General features: G+C 44.1%; 1 protein-coding gene across 1 annotated transcript in view; it reads right to left on the bottom strand.

The window, feature by feature from the left end:
• Positions 1-27300, bottom strand: part of SOBP (sine oculis binding protein homolog) — a 153185-nt gene that overhangs the window by 64760 nt on the left and 61125 nt on the right. The gene's annotated exons all lie outside the window — the stretch shown is intronic.

Below are 27300 nucleotides of genomic sequence, written 5' to 3'. Positions count from 1 at the left end.
AACAGCTCAGATCATTAAACAAACGGGAATCCAGAAATAACAACATTATTAAGAAGTTTGTTTAAACACGCAGTACGCCATTTAGATATCAAAATTTGGGATTTATTTTTCTTTACATAGTTTAGTTTGAACACGCAAATTCATTGTGGTGTAATATTTAACGTTTTAAATATTAATCAAACCAAAATAAAAATTTTTGTTGGAAATTACCACCACTTCAGTCTTTCAGTGACTTTGGTTGTACATTTACGATTGTATGACATACATACGTGTTTAAACTTTTTGGCATGCTTAAGCAATCTCTAGATAATGCACTTTAAAAAATTCTAATAGCAAGGCCATAAGAAAAGCAATTTGCATAGTTATAGTTTGCATTGTAATACTATTAGAGATAAACTGATTCCTCTCGATTTTTAAATAAAAATCTGAAAGGAGCAATGATCTAGTAAGAACAATGATTCTTCAATCAAATGCAGTAAAAAAATAGATTTAATTAAGAAGCTGCATTAAAAGTTACTGGTTATTTTGATCTACACTGTTAATTAAGAAAGCTGAAGTATAAATGGAGACATGAACAGAACCCATCAGCAATACCGCTTGCATACAGTCTTCTCTTTCTAGTCTCCATCGGTTTCTGGTTTGGAGTTGGAGAGAAGGGAGAGGTAGGTGAAAGGAGGCGTGTCTGCAGCACACTCATTAAATCATTCATTTGGGTGACACTTGCACTCCGCTCTGCTCTCATCTCATCTTAGCCCTAACTGCTCTCTCCTTCCTGGCCTCCTGAAATCCACAGCTGAGCTGTCTCCCTCACATATGGCTTGCATATAATTATGCATATTCCATTTTGCACTGCATTAAAATGATGAGCTCCTGGCTCCCTGCCAGCTGATTTTTAAAAGCCCAAGTGAAGTAGGAAAAAGGAGAGAAACACAGGGAGAGCCGCACAGGAAGCAGCAGGTAGTTCTGTCTGTTGTCTCTTTAGATAAAATGTATGTCTGGCACCAAGGGAACAGCTGAGAGCTACCTGTTGTGATGTATGGATTGAGGCGGAGGAAACAATGAGCTGCGGGTTGTTTCTCCCCTAATGGAGTGAGATCTGCCCACTGACAAGTATCACTCAGAGCTCCTCGGCTGGCCTGGGGATTGTGATTCTAGAAAGGGATCCGTATTTGGTACAATGGAGAATGTATAGCTTGTTTTTAATAAAGGCTTCTGCTACTTATGGCGGGGTGGGAACTGGATTCAATTTGGAAGTGGAATGTCACAGGCAGGAATACGTGGGTTTCAAGAAGTTTGTGAGAGGGAGAGATTGCTCTGTTTTGGTTTCATTTTGAGATTTATCAATATCTCTTGGATTTAGTGCCTTTTTATTGTACCCTACCACCACCACCACCAAATCAGAGTAAAATAAAAACACAGTTAAAAGATTGTACTACATGTGACAGAGAAACCCTTGGTGTTCCTTCTCACTGCACCAGTGCTAGTCTGCAGCTCCATGAGGGTTTAAGTTAACATGGTCTTCAGTGGGACCTGTTTCAAAGTGGAGAGTGTAAATAAAAGGCAGTTGTAAGAAAGCAGTAAGACACAAATGGGCAGGACGATGTTAGATTCTTCATAACAGAGTTTTAAGCAACTGTGTGAGGTACAGATCTTTTGAAAGCAGAGACACCTATTTTACCTTTCTCACTCTGCCATGTCCAGTGCCTTGTTTTTAGCTGGTTTTTAACGAATATTAAGGGGGGGGGGGACACCTATACAAGGATTGTAACTAGACCCTATCATAAACAACTCTGCAAAAAATGCCACCTCAAAATATGCTGAACTTAATGGGAGGTTTATTACATTCCTGATGCACTATAATGCATATGCTGGGAAACACACTTTGCATATAGTTTACAAGGGCTACTATTTACATATGTATGTCTATGTTCAATATATATGTATCTTGTGTATAAATATTCATAAGGTGGAATATGTTTATTATGCATGTACTATCTATACACATTCATACACACCAGATGCCTGGGGATATTTTCAACATTAGTGGAAAAAAATACATTCATTCCACTTACATGTAAGGTGCTCACAGTGCTTTTTAAGTTTTTAAAGGACAAAAAAAAATCTAAGGCTTGAATATGCTTCCTCAAAGAGGCTATAGATTTCACGTAAAGCCTCATAATTTAGGAGGTTAAATAAAGCAGTAGTGTAAGAGAAAGGAGAGGGAAACTGGGGTGACTGGAAGTGGAGAGAGAAAGCCAGAAGCTTGCTTGTACTGAGGCATGTATTTGCCTCTGCAGCAAACGCCCATGCCCTGAGAGCGGTCTGCCTCTGACAATCAACCAGATTCCAGAGTCCAAGAAACTCTACCCTCCAACCATCTGCTGCATTTCCACCACATGCCAGAGATGGCAAGCACACAATTGCAAGGAGACCCAGCTCGATCCCCCTCCTCCTGGGTGTACACACAGGCACTCACACACCTGTCACCAAAGCGGCTCCCTCTGCATTCTGAAGTCTTTTAAGGTGAAAGTTTCAATTATTCTCACTGGACGAAATTAAGATAATCGCATTCACGTAAGGCAGTAGTTCGCTATTCTGGCTACATATTACAATCACCTGGGCTGATTGTTTTTCTAACATACTGGTACCTGACCTTCCTTTTCTCCCCTTATCTTTCCAATGTCCTGATTTAATTGGTCTAGGGTGGGGCCTGAGTGGGTTTGTTAAGAAAAGCTCTCAGGTGATAGTAATGTTCAGATGGGGCTGAAAGCCACTGATCTAAGGAGAGTGCCTACTGGTATCAAGAGGAGGCTCTTGGCAGAGCTGGCAGAACATTCTCTGACAGCATCCCAGGCGCAATGGAACCCTAGGGGGATAAAGGCTGTGTCTCCTGAGGTGGATCTCACTAAAGATTCAAGAAATGACTTGACTAGTTACTTGTGGGCAAAAAAAATCTATTTATTTTTAGTTTTTGGTGTAGCAAATCATCTTAGAAGAACAACTAGACACTTCCTGAAAGGTCTTCCAGAACCTCTCTACCAAGTCAAATACCTCCGCTTTGCCCTCTCTTAGACTAGACACAGGTGCACCATCCCACTGGTTGGTGGGAGTTTTGCCTCCACTAGACTGGGAGCTCCCCGAGGGGAGGGTGGTGTCTGGGTCCCAGCCACTGCCTGGTGCACAGCAAGAGCTCTGTAGGCATGGGCTCCGTTATCATCTCACAGCAACTTGGTGACAGTGTTAGACAAAATCCACAGGAATGTCCTTACCCTACACCTCATGTCATTTTAGAGAGAGTCATTTTAGAATGTTTTATAGCCTCTCATACACTGAAGCCAGCGCCTAATTCTACATCTGCCCCATTTCGGCCGGCAGACAATGGCATATCAAGGTGGGGACAGGACAGAGGGAGCTGACAGCCTCTTCAGGGAGAGGAGTTTGAACCCTGAAGATGTTCAGAATCACAGGGCATGGTAATAATATAAAGCAGCTCACTTTATTCTTGTTCTTAAACTCTCTATGGACGATGCCTCCTCTAATGGCCTGTCTCGGGCAGACCACCCCACTGCCAGCTCTTGGTACCCACTGGGGCCAGGAGACCTGTGTTGATGTCTGACTTTGTTCTGGAATGACGGGGTCTGACAGGAGGAATGTCAAGACACATCGCAACGAACTAACTCTCTCCACGTGTCTTCTTCTCAGCAGCGTTACTCTAACATGTTAGACATTTATGCCAACCATGGGAAAGAGCAAATGGGAAACTATTGTTTTGAGTTTGACTGCAAATATGATTGTCAGACCACAGGCGCATTTTTTATCTATTATTCTAAGACATCTTTATTTCTGCCATAAAATAGAAATAAAAACTAAAATCCTTCCATTAAACTGCAAGGGGATTTCCCCATCTTGCTGACAGCCATGCGTCCATTCTCGGGTCGTGCCCAGCATTTGAGTAAGTACTAGATTATATGAGAAACTTAGACTAATTGCCTCTCTACTTCAAAAACCTCTGGCTTAAATAAACTTTGTATTCTCCTCTCTTTCCCTGGGAATCATCCCTAATTCACTTTTTAAAATTTTGATTCTTACTTACAGCAAACTTTAATTCTCTTTCAAAGAATCCACTTCTACTTGGACCAAAGCCTTGGTGCCATGTTTATATTCAAGCAAGATGGACATTCTTGCTCCTCTGGAAGACATCTTTAGACAATGTGGAACCTTCTAAAAGTAGCTCCAGGGACCTACCCCAGGAAAGTGAGATGTTTCAGACTCAAGGAAAAGGTTCACACTGTTGCCATTTACGTATAAAGGTCATTAGGCTGCAGAGTGAACACCTCCCTGCAGCGAATGGGAGTTTACACCTCTGTGTCACTGTGATTCCAGAATTTCTTTTGGAAACTAGAAAAGGTTCTGCCTGGAATCGGAGCTGAGGAAAGCTCTGTGGAGCTTCCAGACTTAGCTCTCCAAGGCTGCAGCAGATGCAGTGCATGTCAGCTCACACATGTGGTGTCGCTACCAGACTTGGGAACATCAAAAATAGTGCATCTCGACATTGTGGGAATAAGTTTAGAGATGACTAGCTGGGGGTGGGGTGGGGGGGTTACATTTTATAAATAACTTTTTGAACCAGAAGTAATAGAATTTCTTTTTCAAAATTCAAGGTAAAAGCGGGGGGATACCACTTCTGAAAGCTCTTAGAATGTCATGTTTGATATCCCATTTCTGGTCTAGCCTTCCTTTGTCAAATGCCTATGCACATTCTCTCGAGGAAGCTCAGAGAGGAATAAATGGCAGCTGTCAGGTGCAGCCTTTCAGCGGGTTGTGAATGTGACACAAGGTCAGCCCATTTTCTCTGCCCCTCCATGAAGTTCCCTGGGCTGGAATAACACACAGAGGCCTGCAGAGTAGCTCCCGCGCCCACCTGAGTTACTGCCCAGTTATTCTCATCTTGGTGGCCCAACTCCCCACGACTAACATCCCACTTCACTTCAACTGGGTTCCTGTCCTTTATCTCATTTTCTCGGGGGGAAAGATGGACTCCACCTCTCTTCCCCACTTCTGGAAAATTCTTATGTGCCCTTTAAGCCTTAGTTCAGATAGCAGCTCCTTTAGGAAGCCATTCAAAACCTCTTCCTCCTGGTCCAAACCTGGGCTCTGTGCCCCTCGGTCCCTGTCTATAACCATTCCATCACACTGTATCGTGATTATGTATGTTTGCCTACACCACCAACCTGAGAGGTCCATGAGTGCAGAAACTGTGTTCTATTCAGCTGCAAATCTCTAGAACCTCATCTAGATCCTGGCATATTATAAGGGGTCCATAAATGGTGACTGAATGAATGAATGGGTCCTATCCTTTAACCCTAGCAAGTGGACATTCTGCCTTGCACCTCAGTCCCCAAAGGTAAATGTTCTGCCCCGGAACCTCGGGAGTTGTCTCCGTACCTGATCTGAGCAGGCCTCTGCCAGAGCTCTCTGATCTCACCTGCCTCACAGCTGGACCTTCAGTGACTATTCCATGCACTTCTGCCCAACGCCCATCCTTCCCACTGAGGGTCTTAGCCTCACTGCAGATCTTGTACTCAATTCAATAATTGGCCAATAATCCTTCTGTCCTACATGTTCCTCTCCTCTGCCTTCCACCTAAACTGGCCTTTGCCTAATAAAGAAAGGTTAGTCTAACTTCTGGGTTTTGTCTCATCCCCAAAGTCCATTCCTAGGTTAACCAACCTGGTGCCTTGCTCTCTGTATCTCACCTAGTTACAGTGCCCAAGTCAGTTTGGGTCTCCCTGGAGTAACTCGTCTTGGTTATGACTCATTCTTATCTTTCCTACCCGAGTGGACCCTGCTTGCGGGCAGAGCCCATGCATTATGGACGAGGCCCATGCTCAGCAGAGTACACTGTATAACAAATAATCCTGTGAATATACGTTAAATGGATTCTTTAACCCTGCCCTCTTCCTTAAGCCAGAGGGGCTCAGAAGTGTTTTGTTTTTCTCCACTGTGAACTGCCTACTTCTACAATAAATACCTCTTAATTATGAGTTGTTTCTGTGCAAATATCCAAGTCACTGAACAGATCGCAGAGGATTGTGTGTGCACAAAGCTGGGGCAGAGATCTTTCTCCTGGACAGAGGACTCCCACCTGGCCTTGGGCTCCCAAATCTGGAGAGACTCCAGGTACCGGAGCACGAATGCATGGACCCAGGCATCTGCTCAGTTCACGTTATTACCTATCTTTGCGTCAAGGTCCCTTGCCTACCTTTTCATTAGCTCGTCATCAAAGGCTGTGGGATTCCTGCAGTGGCGCTATTTTACTCTGTTCTTTTAACAAAATGTATTTAAGTGTCCATCTTGCACGTGGGCCAAGGGAGAAGCAGCTTCCCCAGGGACGTTCTCCTTCCCTTCTCCTGGCCCAGCAGCTGGAGGGGGTCGCCACACCTCTCCAGGCCCCTCCGGCAGCTCCCAGGTCTCCGATGGACGAGACGGACTGATTGGCTGCAGCTAGTTTTTTCCACTCCCTGCGAACCTTTATATATATCATAAATTTTTAATATCCAATTTGGAGTCTTCAAAGAATAACTGTAACAAATATGCAACATGAAGATAATGGGAATCGAATCATGTTTACGGCCTCCGTGAGCATCTCCTTAAACAGCGGCAGGCCAGAGGCGCCGGGCGCTGCGAGCGGGTGAGGCCGCAGGGCCGGGCTGGGGCCTGATTAACGGCCGCCCTCGCTCAGGGGCCCTAATGGACTGCGCGACAGTTACGGCAACAGATTCCACAGCAGCCTGAGTTACAGCTGCCCCGAGAACTAAAATCCATCATGCTCGGCCCGGCACATTCCAGCTGTGTCTAGAATAATCAGAGCCGTGGCTAAGTGGTTCTGAAAATCCTTATTTTCGCTTTTCATTTCTTCTCATCTATTTTCTCCTTTATTAGGCAGGTGACCCTTCTGGGTTTATCTTGCACTGCTCTTTGTCAGGTCAGCTGAGTGTCTTTGTTTGGGAAGAATTGTTTTTTTCAAAGGGTCCACAGGTAAGGCCCAGCAGCCGGAGCATGCAGCCCGGTTCTTTTCTCTGCTCTGCTAAAGCCACACACACGGCCATCGCATCCCAGGCAGCTTCTGATTATCCCAGGACCCCTGATCCTCTGTGGATTATCCAGGCTACTCAACAGCTCCCCTCCCCCCACTTCCTGCCTCCACCCACCGTTTGCCTTTTGGCTTTTTTACTATTTATTTGCATCTATTACCCAGGGACCCAGTGAGGGGAAACAAAAGGCAGGGAAACACAGATGATTCCACTTTGCTACTGGTTGGCGCCTATAAAATGCTCAAATAATTGGCCTAATCTAGGCATTTCAGGTGGTCTTTTTGTTCCTGTTCCCTGAAATCACTAGGCAGAAGGGACCGGACTTGTGTCTGTAGGTACAGGCCTCATGATGGACCTGAGAAATTAGAGGTAATGTGAAACAGGCAGGAGCTGCAAGGGGACTCCAGGACCCCATCTGCAAGGCTAGGAAAGGATCCAGACATTATGGAGGAGATTTACTATCCACAGGAAGTCTCCCCCCACATAACCTGGCCTCACATGGGAATAGGAAACACACTAGCACCAGATGACGATACTGCTCTGGAAACTATCAGGAATTCAGAGTAGCGGCTAACATTCCTGCAGCTCTTAGGGGTACACCAGACACTGTTCTAAATGCTGTGTGTGTATCAGCCCATTTAACACACACCCATACGTACACCAAAGCCACAACCAAAACTGATGAGGTAGATATAGCCTCCATTTTAATATGAGGGAATTGGAGCACAGAAGGGAGATTACGTAGTTTATGCAAAGTCACATAGCTAATGAGTGGTGGAACCAAGATTCAAACTCAGGCCGCCTGCCTCCAGAATCCTCACTCTAAATCTGGATGATCTACTACCTCTCTGCTAGCAGTAAGAAAAATAAATAAAATAAATATGGAGCCTGGCCGGGCGTGGCTCAGTGGTTAAAGCGTCGACCTACGATCCAGGCGATCAGGGTTCGATTCCTGGTCAGGGCACATGCCCGGGTTGCGGGCTGCAGCCGATCAATGACTCTCTCATCATTGATGTTTCTATTTCTCTCTCTCCCTCTCCTTTCCTCTCTCTGAAATCAATAAAGATATATTTAAAAATAAATAAATATGGAATAACTTGAAAATACTGTCATTAATTTAAAAATATATGTTATTAATTGAGGGAGGTTTTCGCAATTCTTTGGTTTTGGTTTTGTATTCCAAGATTGGATACAGCAAGGAAATTAAGAAAGGAGGGTATTTAATGACAAATATAACTGAAGGGGGAGGGGTGGTCTGCAAAGAGCCTAGGAAAAGAGAGACCAGAGCACGCATGAGTCAGTAGGTCTCTGGCACTGCCCAAGGGAGATGGTATTTCAAAATATAATTCAAACAAACCCTGATTCTTATGAAATAACCTTCAGATCATTGATACCTAAGCCCATCAATTCCAGGAGGACATGTCCTATAGAGCTCCCTCAACTCTTCAGATCCTTTATCACAATTTCCTTGGTAATGTTCTAAAAGCATTATCAGTATTATCACATTATTTTTTATTGATCCCATAAATGATGCTGTACAGACTATAAAGGACGTCCGTGTGTCTTATCTCATTGAGTCCTGGCACTGTGGTATGTAAATGCAGGTTGTGACTTTGGTTGAGTCAGCTCATCAAAGCAGTGGAGACCCTTGGACAAATTGGTGAAACTGAGTCCATGGACCTGCCTAGCTGAAAAACAGGCCTGAGAAACAGGTGATTCTTCAAGAGTGCGGGTGTGGGGATCCAAAGGCCAGTTCACCAGCCTCTGCTCAATACCACAGCACCTTCCACTACTAAAAATAATCGAGACAGATCAGCAGTAATGCTACCCTGATCAGGCCAACGGCTCATCACCTCAGCTGGTGGAAAGATGATGCAAGAGGCTTGGGCCATGGTCCTCCTGGGGATGTTAGCTTGCTCTGTGTCCCAGTCACCCTTCCTCACCACCTGCCACATCATACACATACAGGTCTCAGCAAAGGGGAGATGCACACTGGAACACACGTGAGAGGGTGTACACGGGTCAGAGCCCATCTCACTCCACTTATGGAAGAAACAACTCAAAGGGAAACCCAGTGGTTATGGTCATGGATAACTGTGAGTCACAGACTGAGACAGGTGGTGTCCTTGAATTAGCTTCTGATTCTGAGGTCAAGGACTATAAATTCTGAGTAAGCTGCAATGTTTGTCCAAGACCATGATGTCAATTGTTATCTGTAATAAAGGCTCACTACTCTGCCCAACTTCCTTTATTGCCACCAGCAACCACAGAAATGCCATAAATGGGATCTGGATACAACAGGGTTGCCTACATCTTCTCTGGATGGTTCATACACTAAGCCTCAGTCCACCCCATCCCCTGGGTGCCCATCACCTACAAAGTGGACCTATAGATGCCTCAACGTGCTCAGTAATTGCCCTCTTGTCACTGGTTCCCTGCCAGCTCCAGCTCGAGCCCACTTCCACACCACTCCCAGCTCTGGACCCGCACCCTTGACTCTTGCCCTGCCTTGGGCCCTTTGACCTGTACCCTTAGCCTAGCTGGAGCTTGCTGTCCCTCACTGACATAACCTCTGGTCCTCTACTTTGGACACCACAGGAGGGTCACTGGCTCTGGTGTGGGACAGTTTTATAGTCAACATCCTGTAAGGGTCCCCCATATACAATTTATCTTAAAGATAAGATTTATTTTGTAAGAAATAGAAGTGAGAATTATGCAATGTTTGTAAAGATCTAAAACTGGCCTGACCATGAAGAAGACAGACCAGGACAAGGAATAAAATCCTGCCTGTTGCTGTGCACTGTCCACATAAGTGTCCTGACCAGCGTGGAGTGATGCTGTGACTGACGCCAACGGAAGCAGGCAAAGGAGAAAGTCAGGGAGACACATCCATTCCGTCTGCCCTTGGGTCTTTCAGAGTGTGAGGTGGGGGTGTGACTCTGAACGGGATGGTCTTCCTGACAGCTTCAGTGATGATCCACGTGCCACCTGACCTGTTAACAGAGGCTCCCAGGAACGCAGTCTCAATTCCCTAAGCCCAGGACCAATCAGCTTCTCCTAGGAGCCCAATGCAGACAGCAGCAAAGGGGCGTCAGAAATAACCACCTCGCTCAAATGACTCTCTCCGGAGTCTTAATTTTAAATCCCAGCCATTCTGCAGATGATGAATGGAGGTAATAAAAGGTGGGAGTGTGGCATGTTTAATAGGGGAAAATCACTCGAGCAGAATCTGGTGTTGAGGGAAGAGTCTGTCGAAGCCAACAGCTGAGTCTCAGGTGAAGGTCCATTTCTGGATGATAACTTCATCTAAAAGTTGCTCCTCTGTCCCATTACCATTATTATTATCACTATTATTATTATCACTATTATCATGACATTTCCAGGAAGTATACATATTTTAAAATTGAAACCCAGGTGACAAAAGACAAACAGTGACCTGGGTTTCCACATCATGGCCCTTTTGAGCAAAATTGGGAACAAGGAGATGTGGTTTCTCCCTGCACAGTGAGCAGCCCTGCCCCTGTTTGCTCCATCCCCTCCCTCACCCAATCTTTCTGGTTACCAAAGTTCCCAACCCATTCCAGTTCCTCTGCACCTGCTACATCAATCGCCCACTCCAGCTCTAGCTGTGAGATAACTGGGAGCCACATTGGAAGGGGCTCTCAAGCCACAGACTGGACCTGATTGGAGAGACTATCGCCACTTCCAAAAACTTCCAACTCAATGACTGCTTCACAGAGCTGTCACCACGAAGGCAGAAAACTCAGTATAGCAGTCCCTTGAAAATAACATTAGGATTAAAGTTTGTGCTGTGCCAGACACCATGCTAAGCATTTTGTAGACTTGGGCTCATTAAAGCTCTCCAAATCCTTGTGAGATCTGTTACCATTCTCACCTCCATTTCTCCAGCAAGGACTCTGAAGTGTAGAGACGTTAAATAACTTGGCCAAAGCTAAAGAGCTTATAATGACAAAGCTGGGCTCTGAACACGAGTGTCGTGACACCAGGCACAGGCGCAACCCCCATACCACACTGGCTCTTGCACTGCGGCACAGTCAGCAGAAGAAGCTTGGCTGACAGTGAGCAACAGAAACTGTAGATATTACTATAAGGCAGAGAAGTCACGGCTCATTGTCCCTCAGGGTCCTTGCAGGAGAGAGGAAAATCTTGCCTCTGGTCTCCCCTCTTCATGGTGAAGCACCGAGGCCCCACACCTCAAATGGAGGTGCCCCAAATGGAGGTGAGCACCTCCCTGGGGGTCAAGGCCTGAAGATCAGTCCATCAGGCCAAAGGTAACACAGGCACCAAGAATACAGGGAAAGACTGATCCGATCCAAACCCTAAGCCCTCAGGATGGAGGGCAATGGCCTTTCCAAGTATTTTGCACTTGAGGTGTGGGGCAGAGAAGAGGGAAGGATGGGAGGAGGAGGATGGGGAGTACACTGGGGGAGCCCCAAGTCCCAGCAGGTGAAGCTCGGTATGGAGATGGGGAAGGACGCGTCTCTGAAACTGACAGACTTCCCACTACAGGGCCTGCTCATCTTGAAATCTCTCCTATATTTCAGTTTCGTTTGCACATCCCACAAATGAAAGATTATGGGATTCCAAGGTGAGAGTGGGAGCCCGAATCTTTTCTTGGGTATCAAGATAAACTGAGACAAGTTTTCAAGAAGAAAGGATTCTAAATTCACAGAACTCTTCTTGCAGTTCTTGCCTAATTATAGAACAGAAGCTGCTGTGGTTTGATGTGGAAAATAGTAAAAGGGGAGGAAGAATGATCACTTGATAAGTATGACTAATATTAGCCTTCTCTTACTTACAAAATCAAGCAGTGTTTACATGCAGCCTAGTGTGATAAAAAAAATTCATTCATTTCTTTGCCTTAAGGAATGACAGACTTTTGCCTATGAATTACAAAAATGCTTTGCCCAATTCCATAAACTGTAAGTTGCACTACTCTATAGTTATACCAAACCACTACAGTGACATTGTGACCTCACAGAAAATAAACAGCAATGACAAGGGCATTTGTGTAACTATTTCCTTAGGTCTTATTCAATTCATTCATTCATTCACCATTTATTGAGCATCTACCTTGTGCCCGGTAATTGCAGACAATCAACTAGAATCTAAAATGAATGGTATTCAGCTCACATGTTCAACATATCTTAATTTTTTAAGTCTAATGATACTAAAGCAAATGATCCCTTGCCAAGGTCCAACCATACACAATTTGGTATATCCTACTTAAAATGTAGATTTTTTTTAATTATAATTTTTAAAAGATAAATAAAAGTAAACCACGAAAGGCAAGAAGTAGAAAATATCCTTGTAAGCAGACAAGAATGATGAGGAAATAAAAAGAAAGAAAACGTGAGAGCAACTTCTTAAAGGCTGAGCATCCCATATGCCCTTTGATTGAGAATATTAGTACAGAAAGGGGTGAGGAGGGCCATTTGGAGCCAATACTGAGCTGAGTTTGATTTCTGATGCCACCAGTAAAGTGTGGGTGGTGGGGGGGATGCATAACATACAGCTCAGAGATTCGTTGAAAGGATTAAAGCACATAATCCATCACATGTCCCACACAAAGCCTGGCACAGAACAAGTACTCAGTAGATGACAGTTATTTACATTTCGCAAACCTACTTTCTTTACTTAAAGAGGAAAACTCGGCAGGCAGGAAGTCAATAGAGACCCACTATCTGTTCTTATCATTAAAGTCTTGATTAAAATTGAGTTTGTGCAACTATAGAGCGCACTCATCACCCAAAGGCAAATCCCGATCAGAAGACATTGGCAAAGGCTTGAGGACTTTTAGAAATGCAGAAACAGACTCACTAATCAGGATCCTAACCCTCTACACAGCCTGGACACATCAATACTTAATGACCACTTCTATCTCTCTTTGGCCATCTATCTACTACCCATTTTCCTCTCTGCAAATAAGGCATCATTTTGTTTTCTTTTTATCTCTTCTTCTCTTCTTATGTTTCATGAGTGGCATCTCTATCAAGGAACTTTCCACTCTAGCTGAGCAGCTCTCGCCCACATTCAGCAGCCCAGTGTTTGTGGAGACTGCTTGCTATGTGCCACCTTCCATGGCCTCACCATGTGCTATCCCTCAGGATCCGTGGGGACTGGGGTTCCAGGATGCCCTGCAGATACCAAAGCCTGCAGATGCTCAAGTCCCTTATATAAAACGGAGTCATATTTGCATATAAACTACACACATCCTCCCACATACTTTAAATCAGCTCTAGATTACTTGAAATACTTATACTATGTAAATGTTATGTAAATAGTGATATTGTATTGGTTAGCCAATAATGACAGGAAAAAAGTCTGTACATGTTCAGTACAGACACAGCCAATTGTAGGCCTAACTACACGGCACACATTAACAACTACGTAACTTTTATCCCCCAAATTTTCAATCCTCGGTTGAACTGTCAGACGTGGAAAGTGCCGACACGAAGGACAGACTGTAGCTTGGCCAAGGTTTGACCTTTGATTACCTTCATTACTATTCCTGTCATCTCCCTTTATTCTTTATTTTCCAGCTACTGAATTCACCATGCATCAACTTCTTTTCTTGTGCAGTAACAGAGGCTGCCTGCATCTGTATCGTTTGCTGACTGAAGCGCTCAGCAAGGCTTGGCCACACATCTGCTGGGACCCCCACGCTCTTCCCAAGCTGAGTGGCGGAACCAGACGTGCAGACAAGACAAGGGAGAAGGAGGATTTCTGAACAACCTAATACTTGGTGCACCATTTTGAGCAAATGTATAAATGAGTGGATATTATTTTTTTATTTGAAAGGGTAGGGTTTTTGTTTTTTTTAAAAAAACTTAATGTTGCAGCATCTATTAAGTCCGCATTCATTTTAGAATGCAGGTCAAAACCGTTGCCTTTGAGTGTTGTTTTGTTTTGTTTTGTTTAATGTGTCCACCCCCATCTTTCTGACCCATCATCTCTCCTTCACAGCCCTTAGGACTCCGAGTCACCTGGCGAACTCTTCTCCACAAAACGAGAATCCTCTCCCCTGGTCACCTGTGCATTTGCAAACAGCTTCCTTTCATTTAAAGATTTATTTCATCTCAAATCGTCCTCCTTGTATGAAACATTTTCATCTCTATTTCTCCAACCCTTAGCTTTGTCACAGGAAGCTGCTCTACAGGTGCCACATACTGTTTATGCTCATTTGTTTCCTCATATTATGTCCTGCCCGCCTGTGCTCTAGGATCTGATGTCTACAAAGACATAATCAAAATAAAATCGTATTAGTTTAGATTAGCACCTGTGGCAGCAATTCGTATAAATGATACAGACAGGGCATAGCTGTAATGTCTGTCTTGTTTCGAGGTAAAAATGAAAAATGACATCTTTGATGGAGAAGACTCCACGGAGGCCCGGGTGAAAACGCGGCCCGTTCCTCTGCTCGCAGACAGCTCTCTTTCCTGTCATATGGCTGACAGGTGTGTAATCATGCGCCTCAGTCACAGTTTGTGTTAAAATCACCAATTACCAAGTGAATGAGAACCGAGCTCCAGTGCGACTGTCACCACCATGGTAAAGGGATGATGGGCTTGAAGGGGAGCCTCTGAGGCCCTGTGACTCTGTTTCCCGTCTGTGAAGTGGGGCTACTGCTTGTTACCCATATTTAGTTGAAAGAGAGAGCGGTTGTAAACACATGCAACACCGACGGTCTAGCTCAAGAAAAGGGTCTGAGTGTTGTGTCCACCGAAATCTTTTGGTCAGAAGGACTGCATGTTTTCAAACAAGTAAGTTTTCAGTAAGGGCCAAAAGAGGTGATGATTCAGATTTGAGGCAGCAAACATCAAGTGAGAAACAACTCTAAAAATCTCTGGGCGGGGTTATTTAGGCTAAAGGAAACACGGAGACTCAAGATAGGTTCAAGGAAGGGAGTAAAAGCACAATTCCTCTCTATCACTCACTGCTTTTCTCTTATCCTGAAAGATGTTCCGCTGGAGGATTTTACCTACAAAGACCAGACGGATGTTACTTTCCTGTAAAAAGGCTTGGCACGCTATGCTTTGCATGAGATGAAGGACAATAAACACTTCAGGGGAAGGAAAAAAACATCAGCTGGTTTCCCTCGTGTCATTAGTGTAACTGATGAGTTTTTAACCACAGTCTTGTCATCCTCATTAGCATAAGTGCTAATTACCACCCCCCCCCACTGGAAGGGCAACCTGAACTCCATGCCGACCTCCAAGACGGCTGGCACCCGGGCAGGGCTGAGGGAGAGGGGTGAGGTTAGGGCTGTGTAAAGGTGAGTGGAAAACGTTGTGACAAGTGAGCTAAAAGGGGGGCAAAAAATGCAGGCGGCTGCTAAAAGCAAGGGTCTCCTAAGGAGGGGCGAGGCCTGGAGCTGGGTGTGAGGCTCCCGCACTTATTCATGTGCTCCTGGCAGTTCTGGCAGTGGCGCCTCGAGTGAAAAGCACACTACTTTGCACATATGGTGGGAGGAATCTCGTGGATCAGCCGAATGCATACTGTACTACATACACATTCTGTTTTATCTCAGGCCCAGCCGTGCTGCAAATGCTTGCAAATTGGGAAACCTTCTGTGCAGTAAAAACATGGACAGGAGAAGCTAGACTGTGACTTATAAGATGCGACAGTAGCCAAAAAAGCCAAAGTAACTAAAAGTTAAGGCGTGTGCTTCACACTCGTTGCAACAAAGGCAGCTCCGCGAATGGGGGGCCTCACAGCCAGTATGCACCCCACTGCCCCTCATCCTGTGCTTTTAGGCCCGGTGAGTGGGCTTCCCACGCACACACACACAGCTCTCGGGGAACCTCTGTCCATATCCATTGCTGTTGTGTTTTTGGAAACGTTTAAAATTGATATGGAAAAGTTTTCAGTGAAATTTCTCAGATTTGCCTTGGTGGGGGTAGCGATGGAACTGCTATTTCTGCCTTCCGTTTTTGTCTTGAGGTCTTCAGCCCACCATCCGGCGATGGGATGTCATTGCCCTTAGCGGGTCACTGGCATCATTTTCACTTCCTAAGTGTCTCTAAGAGCAAAATCCGATACTGTGCAGGGCTCAGAACTCCCCGTGTATCTGGGATATAAAAGGGGCCAAGTGGCAGACTGGTCTGACCTTCTTTCTTTCCTGCTCTTCCTGTACCCGACCCCCAAATAAAGTAATGATTTTTAAAGCAACTGGCCCCTAATTAAAGAGATTGATATAGAAATCCTTTCTCACTTCGGAGATATCCCTTTCTTTTCTACTAGCCTTGTATGCAAGTTGGGAGAAAAAAGCATGGGAATGTAAAGATTTCTTTAATAAATGAAGACGATTTTTAGCAGGGGTCAATGCATTAGGGTTTCTATGGCTCTTTTCCAGCCTGCTGAGAATGGCATAGCCTCCTGTTTCACAATGAAGAGACTGAGATGTGGCCAGGTGATCCAATCAAATATAAAGCAAAATTACAATGTGGGTCATAATATGGCCGGATACTGATTGCTTAGACTACAAAGGGAAAGGAGAGGAGGGAGCCCAGAGTGGTGCCCAATATTGTCCCCACCATCTGCTGGCAGCTCCTTCTTATTCAAGGACACATCTCTGCCCTGGTGACCCTTTCGTCTGTGCAGCATCAGAGGGTGGAAAGGAGCAGCATGCTTAATAATGCTGAAGTGCGCGTGGCTCCTTCCCTAATTTATTCTGTGTGCAGAATTCATGATTTCGTCTCCACGTTATTTAGAATCGCCCTCTCACACATGTTAGCAGTGACGGAAGTTAACCCCAAACTGGCGGAAGCTTTGAGTTGCCCGAGGCAGGCTCTGGCTCGTTTCAGTCACTCTCTCGTTTTCAATATGGTTTTAGTTTGTCAAGTTGCTAGAAACAATGAAATACATATTTAAAAGATTGTGTTTTATAAGAACTCCACAAGCCGACCCGCCTCACTCTCCACTGTTCAGCACTTTGTCCAGCTTTGTTCTTCTTTGTTGGGTGTTTGTGGCTGCCTTTTTTTTTTTTTTTTTAATGAGTTGAAATGCACAAAAACTATAGTCAAGTCAATAACTGGAAATGAGTCTTGCCATTTAACTCTATCTAATAACAATAATGTGTGATAATTAGTATCGATGTATCTGAAATTCTTAGATGGAGATTTCTGAACAGTATATAAATGGAAGGGAAAGAACTATTACATACTTGGATAAAGCCCCAGGTTCTTAAAATGGGCCCTTTAACAAGTTCATGAGAGAACCAGCCAGTTGAATTTAAATACTGCCCCTCTTTCCACACACCCGCTCCAGAGCCAGAAGAGGCGGAGCCGGGGAGTTTCTCTGGGCCACTTGCAGACTCGAGTCTTTTCTAGGTCCTCCTTGCGAGCCTCCCCGGGGTGTGCGCCGCGCCTGCCAGGGCAAAGGCACGCCTTCAGCAACACAGCTCACCCTTCACGAGCAATGACTTTCCACACCATGTCCTTACTCAGGAAATCACCCCTCGAAGTCTATTCCTGGGCTTCTCAACTAATGCTATTTTGTTAGTAAAATACCTGCAATGTATTTTACTAACCAAGTTCTGGGATCGGATTGCATTTTAATACATAGTATATTCAATCACTAACCAAGGCTCCTCCCGGAGGAGCGTGTTCCGGCGTTCTTTTACTTCAACTCAGGGTGTCAACTATGGGAATTATAGGGAAGAGGCAGGTAAGCTCGGTCCCTTCTCTCGAGGAGTTTTCTGCCTAACTGAGAACATGAGACATGTACACACTAAAGGAGGGGAGACAAAGTGGCAGACTCTTATTTAAATGTGGAGCCTGCTAGGCAAGGCAGTGGGGAAGAGGCCTCCTCTCGGGCTGGTGCATCAGGTGAGATGGGATTTTAGCTGAGCCCTGGACACAGACTTTCAATAGTGTTTAAGGACCTATCCATCTTTCGCTTTCACACTCAAGGGGCAAGAGAGAAGAGGAGGAAAGTGTGTTCTGGGTTTCGGTTATGGGTTATTAAGCCTGATACTCCTACCATCTTCCCTGCTATTCCTTATCTGCTTCTATTTGTGGCCCTTGTTTCTGTCCCTCTTTACTACAGAAACAGGAAATGAATGAACGGCTTTTGACCACCCTGGATACCAGCACAGTGCTTGACACGGGGGAACACTCAATGAGCGTTGAGCAGTGGACCTGAGAAAGCAATCAAGGCATCTGCAGACAACATCCCCTTCTAAGGGACTATGAACCATGTTTGGTACCATGTGACCCAGCCTTAGCTGACTCAGGACAAAAAATATGCACATGACCCAGGGCAGCCACTAGATTAGGTGTCCAGCAACCCACGACGTGGCCTGTTGCAAAAGGATAAACTGATGAATTCAGACTTCCTCTCTCGGGAACAAGAATCAGAATGCACCAAAAGGCTACAGCGGGCAGTGCCGGGAGCCAAACTGAAAGGTCACACAGTATTGAGGGGAGCTGGGGAGGCCATGGCGGAGGTGCACATGCCGAAATGATGAGGGCCAGCAACTGTGGGGAAGCAAAGAGATCTGGTTGACACAGAGAAAAACATGGAGAGACAGCCAGAGCAAATCAGAACCACGAGAGGGGAGGTGGAGAGAAGCCAAGCCCTAAAGCTGCCTTCGTTCTCACTGCTTTCTGGTTCCAATTCTTGCCCCCCTTTCCTAAAAAGCCAGGCTAAAATAGACAGCAACATCTTCTGTCTTCAATTTAACTCCACTCTCTTCCCTTTCAAAAGTCTCCATGCTTGTTTTCTTTCTCTCCCAGGGTGGAGAGGGGAAGTGGCTACTGGGGATGAAAGGCACCTCAGGGGGCAAACAAACATGAGGATCTCAGAACCTTCGAGGATCTCATCAGAAACCTCCATTGCCTGCTGGGTCCAGTGGGCTGGGCACTGCGTTAAACCTTAGAAAGGGAAGGCAGGAGCGAGCCTGGCCTCTGTTTTGTTTTACAGGAAGACAGCACTGTGAACAAGCAGAACCAGGTTGTTCATTTTCCCTCAGTACCTGACATGGCCACTAAATGTGCAGATTAGACAACGCTGTCAGTCTGGCAAATAGTGGCGTGCGAGTGGATTCTATTTTTTACGGAAAATCAGCCATGGCCTTTCACCCTTCAGGGCATCCGTCATTTCTAATTTCTGAGAGTGGCAGATGTCAGATCCCTTGGCAAGGGTCAATTTTTAAAAATCTGTTTCTACAAATAAGCTGACACAAACTGAGCTGAAACCCACTGGGGGAAAGTACAAGACGATGCTTGAAGCAACTAGAGAACTGCCTTCGCTGTACAGTGCCGGCGGGATGAGCCAGGACACCTCCCAGCCCGGTTCCCTTTATTTCCATGGGAGGTCAATTAATCGGAATATTCAGATCAGGTCCACTTTGATTTTTCAGTCTCTGGCTCTGCACTAATGCCTAGAGATTCAGCATATAGTCTACAATTTAATAGAACCTCATTTTTGTTTTTTGAGTTAATGTTATTCAGCCATTCCACTTATCTCCAGACACCTCTGAAGTGCCAAGGAGTGAGAAGGAACTCGCTGAGCTCTGCCTCCTCTCCTTGGGCTCCATCCACCCCCTCTCACACCTGCCTGATTCTATTCTCAACCCGTGAGCCATGGGAACCTAGAAGAGGCCCAAGTCACCTCCTACCCAGATGACCATATGGAAACTGAGTCAGTTTAAGTCCCCCCCCCCCCCTCTCACACACACACACACACCCTTTCCAGTAATCACTCAGTCTGAGTCAGACCCTTTGCACCTGCCTCATACTGGAGCTGGAGAACCCCGCATGAGAAGGCGGGGGCAAGGGGTACAGGTGGAGCTCCTACCGTGGTGGAGACTCCGAGGCAACCCGGCCTCAGTCGGCCTGAGCCCGTGGGCGCAGCTCCACGGGCCTCAGGGGCTCCGGAAGCCACGGGCAGCTAGGTCCCACCTCGGATCGTCTAGGTCCTTTTTCCACATGAAATATCACTGAGTCCTGAGCAGAGGGCTTTTGGGGGTCTCCTGGCCCTTCAATGACAAGGAGACTTCACTCCTTCATTACACGAGAGTTGAAATCCCGCAGGTTGATCCAGCCGTATGATCCAAACCAAAGGAAAAACACGGGCGGTCTCCAAGCCTGCGCTGCAGTCACCACACCTCGGCTCGCCATCGCCACCTCTTCTCTCCCTCTTGCCCTCTTTATTTTGATCCGGTGCCCTTTTAGGCAGCGATGCTGTTTTCTTTAGCAGACCAAAGGCAGTTTGTTTCTGAGTTAAATGTCACTTCAATATTTCCCCAAGTGAGATGTTTGAACCAGTTTATGAGTTTCCTAAGCAACAGAGAAATGCTGGAAAAATATTTGGTATCTCAGGTCTGAAAGTTGCCTTCAACTTTGGCTCCCCGACGCAAATGAAACAGATAGATTGAATGTTCCAGTCGCACTAAAGTTACAAGTTGAAAAATAAAGTATTGGCCTGAAGACATAGAGCTCTAAAAGCCACACTTCTAAAGCCATGCCACTCGGGTTTGTGCCCCCCAAACAATTTTAATATTGAAATGTCTGGTGACAGTAAGAGAAACAATCGCGGCACAAATCCAGAGTTCTGAAGCCACGGTCAACAGCTAATGTGTGAGGAGGGAAGCTCACTTCCCTAGCCAAACACAGAATCCTGCAGGAAAATTCCTGTGGGAACCTAGATTATGCCCTGAAGGCTGAGATTTGATTAACCTTCTTGTAGCATGTGTAACGACAAATGTTATTGGTCATAAAATTATCCAGCCCTTATTAAAACACAGCTGCAGCTCTGGGCTCAGTGACCTCCTGGGGGAGAGATTTCTATAAGATAGTGATAGACTTTATGGAAGGAGAGCGCCTTCCTAGCGTCGAAACCAGGGGAGAGTGTTTTATACTTTAATGAGGAGTTCTTGAGAGAGACCAGGCTCCTTCGTATTAAAAGCTTTAAGAAATAGAAGGGCCAGATTACACTCAGTCTGCTACTTGGTGGGCAGCCAGCCCACAGCTCACAATATGGCTATGTCGTCCTTTACGGGGAACGTGAAGAGTCCCACAGACATACCTATCTTGTGTTCAACGATCACTGCTGAGGGTGTTTTCATTTCTCTTTGTCTTATATAATCATAGAATCTCAGAATCTGAGGGAAACTTAAACACTCCCAGGTCCAACTACACATCCAACTCCATCACTAAGTAGAACTATATGGAAATGGAAACCGGCCTTTGGAAGTGTTCCAAAGCAATGCTGTGGGGTGTTATCAAGGCGGCCACAGCCAAAGGAACGATTCCTCCAGGAGCTGGGGCTGGGGGGCTCTCTCTCTCAAGTGGTGGGGGCCTCCCTCTGCTCTGCTAAACCTCGACACTCCTGGGGAGTGTGGCTGTTCTGGGCATACTGGTGCATCCCCAAGCAATGCCCTTTTGCCTACTGCAAGTTTTTTAAACAGCTAGAGGTAAAATAAGAAGAGTGAAAATGCTTATTCTTTTCTACAGTTTGTTCCTCACTATTTATACCCTATTTTATTTTCCTCCACATGAGCCACTAAACTCCTTTTTACTAATGGTGCTTCCTTTGTGAAATTTCAGTCGGCTCCTAGAAATTCTTCCCCCACATAGAGTATTTCCCCAACTTAATTTCTCCTAAGTTAATAATATATGTGCTGAAAAAAATCAGAACCTGAAGAATTCCAGAGTTGCGTCTCATTAATTTTTTTCTCAATGATGTAAAGTTCCCAATGCTACATAATTTTTTCTCAAATGATTTTTTTTTTTCTTTCTTGTGAAATTATTTTGGTCCATCAAATTCCTACAATCCATGGAAAAAAATTTCCTACTTTTCCATCTCTTACTTATGACCTATCATGTTTCTTTTATCATTTTTAACATTTTTATTACAGAAATTTAAAATATATATAAAAATAGAGATTATAGAATAGTGAATGTCCAAATTCCCAACACTCAGTTTCAACAACTGTCAAATTTTTACCCCACTTACTTCATCCTTCCCTTCTTTTAATTTTTTTCCTTACAAAAGTGTTTACAGTAATTCTGAGTCATTTCATCCCTACACACAGCAGTATAAATTTCATTCTATCAGGTTTTCATTTTGATATTATTTTATTTTTCTTTCTTGAGATCTCAGCATTTCAACATGTCACATTCACTGTTTCTACTTTGGGGGGAAGGGGAGTTTGACTCACCAATAAGAACTCTATTACAAAATATGAAATTCTGGCCATGAATTTTAAGGCTCTTTTATTACACCAAATTGGCAGATAGACATTATTTGGGAGAGACAAGTGAATGTGCATCACTATGCTTATTCAGTAACCATAAGATAAAACATGCTTCTCCCATATTCTCATCAAGACATCCTGGACCCATGTGCCAAATGACCTGCCAGTGCCTACAGTAAATCTTTCTTTTAAAATTTCTTTCATTAACCTCTAAAAGGCTTCCTTTTAATATACCATCATTTAATGAAATTCTGTATTTAAAAACCAGGGAGCCATTAAGAAGCAAACGTGTGATGATTTAGTAATATTTCGGTTCAAAGAATACATGATTTTAATGATCTCTTTTGAACACCACAGAATCCTAGACACTGGAAAGAAGTAGAAACATGTAACACACGTTTCTCTCTGTTGTTCTTATTTCTTTTTACACTATCGAACTGTAATAATTATTCAGTCTAAGCAGCCCCCAGTAAATGAAACAGCCCTTAGACAGCTGTCAGGGCTCAGTCTTCTGGAAGCTTTGATTTTAATGAAACTCATTAAGGAAAGAAATTAACAGAAAATATCATAATTTGTCTTGTTTCAGAAAACTAAACAGAAACAAAGGGCTTCTTAACCTGACAAGGAGTCTGCCCAGCCAAGCTTCTTTATTATATTCAGAATTCCCCACCAGGCAATTCTGTACATGCACAGGACTAGGTGAGAAAAAGCGCCTCTCAGAGGAATGGCCCGGCCCGGCCCAGCCCAGCTCAGTGACCTGCCTCAGTTCAAGGACAAAGGCTTCCTCATCCAGGGCAGGGGATTTAGAAGCCATGCTCTGCAAACACAGAATATTCAAGGAAATGAAAATGTATTCCCATGAAAGAGCTACAGCTGGGGAAACGGTCCACACATCTGGCTGAAAACACTAAGTCCAACTTCTCTCTAATGATGAAAGTATAGCTTCAATTTCTTTTTCTTTCTTTCTCTCTTTTCTTTCTTTCAGTCTCTTCCCTTCCTTTCCTTTCTCTCTCTCCCCTTCCCCTTCCTTTCCTTTCCTTTCCAGAAGCCTCGTGAAGTATATGCTATTTCCTTTCCTTTTCATAATCTCTTCCAGCTCAAATTAAGCTGGAACGTTTCAAGGAAGAAACAGCCACCTAAACTTCTCTCTACTCGCTGGGACATCCTCAGGGGAGACTGATGCTGCCCACAGTCATGAGTACGGGTTGGGGACAGCCCTGATAAGCCGGGTACCCCAGAGACAGACCTTTCCATAGAGAGGGCATCAGAAGCGTTTATGAAACTGGTCGCGAGTGTATTATTGGCAGCGGTCTCACTGCCGCGAGCACACATCTCTGAGAGCCGCAGGAAAAGCCTGAAAAGGTGGCTGGCTTCTTCCAGGGATTTGGGGGCATCAGCAGGAGACCAGACAAGGCGCAGAATGGAGCGCGGACTGTGTGCAGGGCACTGCTGAAGCCCTGGCCACGCGCAGCCTGACTCGGGGACAGTCACAAGCACAGCCTGATGGGGACAGAGAGCGGAGTCCACTCCCAGCCTGGTCACTTAGGGGCCCTCTGACCTGGGTAAGTTACTGAGCTTCTCTTGGTCTCAGTTGCCTTTTGAGTACGATGGGGACAAATCACCTTTTATCACCAGATTGTCGTGAGGATTAAACAGAAGTGCTTAGTCCACTGTCTGGTGTAATGAGAACTTTAACAATGGGGGGAACTGAGAGTATCCACAGGTGAATGGAAGGGGTACTAACGTGCTAACCCTTGGGGGGTCGAGAAGGCTTTTGGGGCCAGGATTTGGGGAAAGAAAGGATGGATCTTGGGAGCCAAGTCCTGGAAAGAGAGGAACCAGAGAGAAAGGAACCCCTTGTGGGAGGTGAGATGAGGCAGAGCTCCTGCACGTGGCTGACCGCCCCCCGACGACGCACTGTCCACAGGCGGGTCACCAGGAAAACCCTAAATCCCGCCTGGGCTAGTCCTAGCCTTACCATGAGGATCTCCCCAGGGGCCGCAGGAGAGAGGCCGCTTAAAGCTTATCTAAACATTACTTGGGATGGGGAAGGTTGGGGAAGGCTCCCCAAATTGTCTTTTTTACAGGCTGATTGGTAAGATGAAGGCAGGAAGCCACTAGAAAACCACCAGACAGAAAAGAGGGGGGAAAAAAAGATTCTTTTGTGGAACACAGTATATATCCACTGTTAAAAAGCTCATTTTGAATTAGTTATTTTCTACCTTTTTCTGGGTTCTATTTGATGTACACTAGGGCATCAGGAACCTCCCCCCAAAAAGGTGCCTCCCTAAAGGTTATAAGTCAGTTCCACGCAATGCGTTTTAAACACCACTCCTCTTCAGAGGAGAAAGAAATTGACATGTCTGTTGCAGGCCCCTGGGTGACTGAGGACAGGTTTTTACTTCAGATTACAAGAGTCTGTGTTTGCTTCAAGGTACAAACTACATGTGGACGGCACTAAGGGAAATAATCAGATCTATGTGTCAACCATGTCCACATTCTCTTACACAATACAAAACAAAAAGTTTCATGTGGCGATGCCACCGAATGGCAGAGAATAAGAAAATTATTCCTGCTACTCCAAACCTGGGAATACGGTGAGTTCATCTGTGAAGGTTTTACACAACCCAGTGACTTAGGGACACAGCTCCGTGACGGGTGACCAGGAGATTAGGTGCCCCCTGACTCTGGGTCCATTGACCCCAGATAGGATTACGCGTACGTTGTAATTCTCAGTCTTTTTCCAATATCTCCTTTTGGTTTTTTCTTACTTTATGTCTGTTTCTATTGTTTTCTTAGTTAAAATAAATTCCACCTGCATTTTTAACTCTAATCCATTTAGATTCTTTGTGCTAAAGGATCTGTATTTTTTAAAGAGAAAAAAATAGAGATGCTCAGCTGGTGTATCCTTTATTTTTGCAGGCTCCACATCCTCTGTACGGATGGATTCCCAGTCTCAGAAATTGCACCCAACACTTGATGTGCCCAAACTAGCTCTTTTTAACATTTAATAAATCTAATTTTATAAACTAACGTTCCTTTCAAAAAGCGAGGCCCAGTTTATTCAGTTCAAACTTTTCTATTCCTCCAGTCGATGAATATTTATCGAGAATCTTTCATATGCCTGACATGGCTTTAAACACTGGGCATAGATCAGTAAATAAGACAGATATAAATCACTCTCTTCGTGGGGTTTGATTATAATGGGAAGTATGGACAATAGACAAACATCTATAAAATATATGATATCCAGTATTACTATAAATCAGGAAAAGAAAAGCAGTTGTAAGACGTAACAGAGTAATGGCAGCTGCTGATCTAATAGGTATTTGTTGAATAAAATAAGTGCTCAATTTTTAATATCACTAAGATGACTTTTAAATTTTTTCTTATCTCCTGAGCGTGAATTAGCATGTTAGAACAAACATGCTGGCCATGATATTCTGCAATTCTACTGATTCAGTGTTTCCTTATGAGTTTACTTTGAGAAGGGATTTCTGGCAGAGCTACCATGCAGTTGCACACATTGCCCTGCTCCTTTGCTATTAAAGATCTTTATGAAAATAATAGAGACAAAAACTTGTTTCCAAACTCTCATTTTCTCTCATCTGAAGATGATTTCCTTGACAATTTAAGTGTGTCAGTGAGTACTCAGAACCAAGATTTTCCAGGAAGATCAAATGTAAAAACTAAAAATCAATACAGGCAGCAACTACTTCATATAATCACAGTTTTCATAGAAATTTAACTTTGTAATTTTTTTTCACAATTTATCAGTCTCAGGAGCATATCAGGTTTGATCCTGTGAGTCAGCATCCTAACTCTAAAACATTCAAATGTTGCATTCTAATGATATACATTAATGTCAATATGACAGAGAGTGTAGAGGTTGAATGAAGGGAGGGATGACTCATAAATTACGCAGTCACCTTTGCTGATCCTCCTTGGTAGAATGGGAGAAATCTGTGTGACACAAGACAAAAGATAACCTAAAAACTGCAATGGAACATACACAACCAATATCCCCTCCATAAGCAATCTCAGCCCCTCAAAGTTCCTCTCAGCAGCCAGAATTCAGAATGATGATGACAGGCAACCCCTAGAGTTGCTATGAAAATTCAATTCATGGGTAGTAAGTGGAGACTATACCAAATGTGAGCAAACAAAGTCAAATTCTGTTTCTAATCCACTACTTGGCATGCAGTGTCCATCTACCGAAACATTTTAATAATAACTTTCCAAATGTTTGATGTATTTTGACCAAGCCTGATATACAACTAAAGGACATGATACACTTTGATTTGTGGTTCATTTTGCCATTCCCAAATGAGTAGCCATTAATACTTTTAATACTTTTCAAATGGCTATATCTTCCATAATTTTTAATAGTTTGAGAAAAGTTTCATATAGAGACAGCAGAAACAGGTATCTGCTTGTAAAAGCAAATCTACAGTTCACAGAAGCACTAGTATTTATTTAATAAATATTTATTAATATTGTAGCTAATAGAAGGCTTAAAACATATTTTATTTTTCAAATCAATTCTAGCAGTTATTCATTAATCACTTATGCAAAGAAAGTTTGTTTTCATTTTTCTGTTGATTTCAAAGGGAAAGACTCTAAAATAAAAAATACATTTTCTATAACTTAGTTTTAGCTCTGCTTTGCATTCATACCATGTTTATTTTATCCATAAAATAGTCACTTGAATGGATTACCAAATGAGTGTACCAAGCGCACACAAAATATATATACATTGAATAAAAGAATTAGTAAGGATCAGAGAAGAGAGATTAAGTTGAACTCTGGAAGTATGTAAATGCTTTATAAATTATACAATATGATACAAATGTATATTCTTCTTATTTTTGCTATTGTTAACATCCTACCAATTAATTTCCTTTGAAGCTAGTTATATGTTAGGCTACAGCTTTTTAAATTACCACAGGACTGTCTTTTACCAGCCACCTGAATTCTGATTTT

This window comes from Miniopterus natalensis, chromosome 5 (assembly GCF_054644295.1).
Source record: "Miniopterus natalensis isolate mMinNat1 chromosome 5, mMinNat1.hap1, whole genome shotgun sequence".
Taxonomy (NCBI): domain Eukaryota; kingdom Metazoa; phylum Chordata; class Mammalia; order Chiroptera; family Miniopteridae; genus Miniopterus; species Miniopterus natalensis.
The sequence above is the reverse complement of the archived record's forward strand: the minus strand, read 5'-3'. Positions and strand labels throughout refer to the sequence as shown.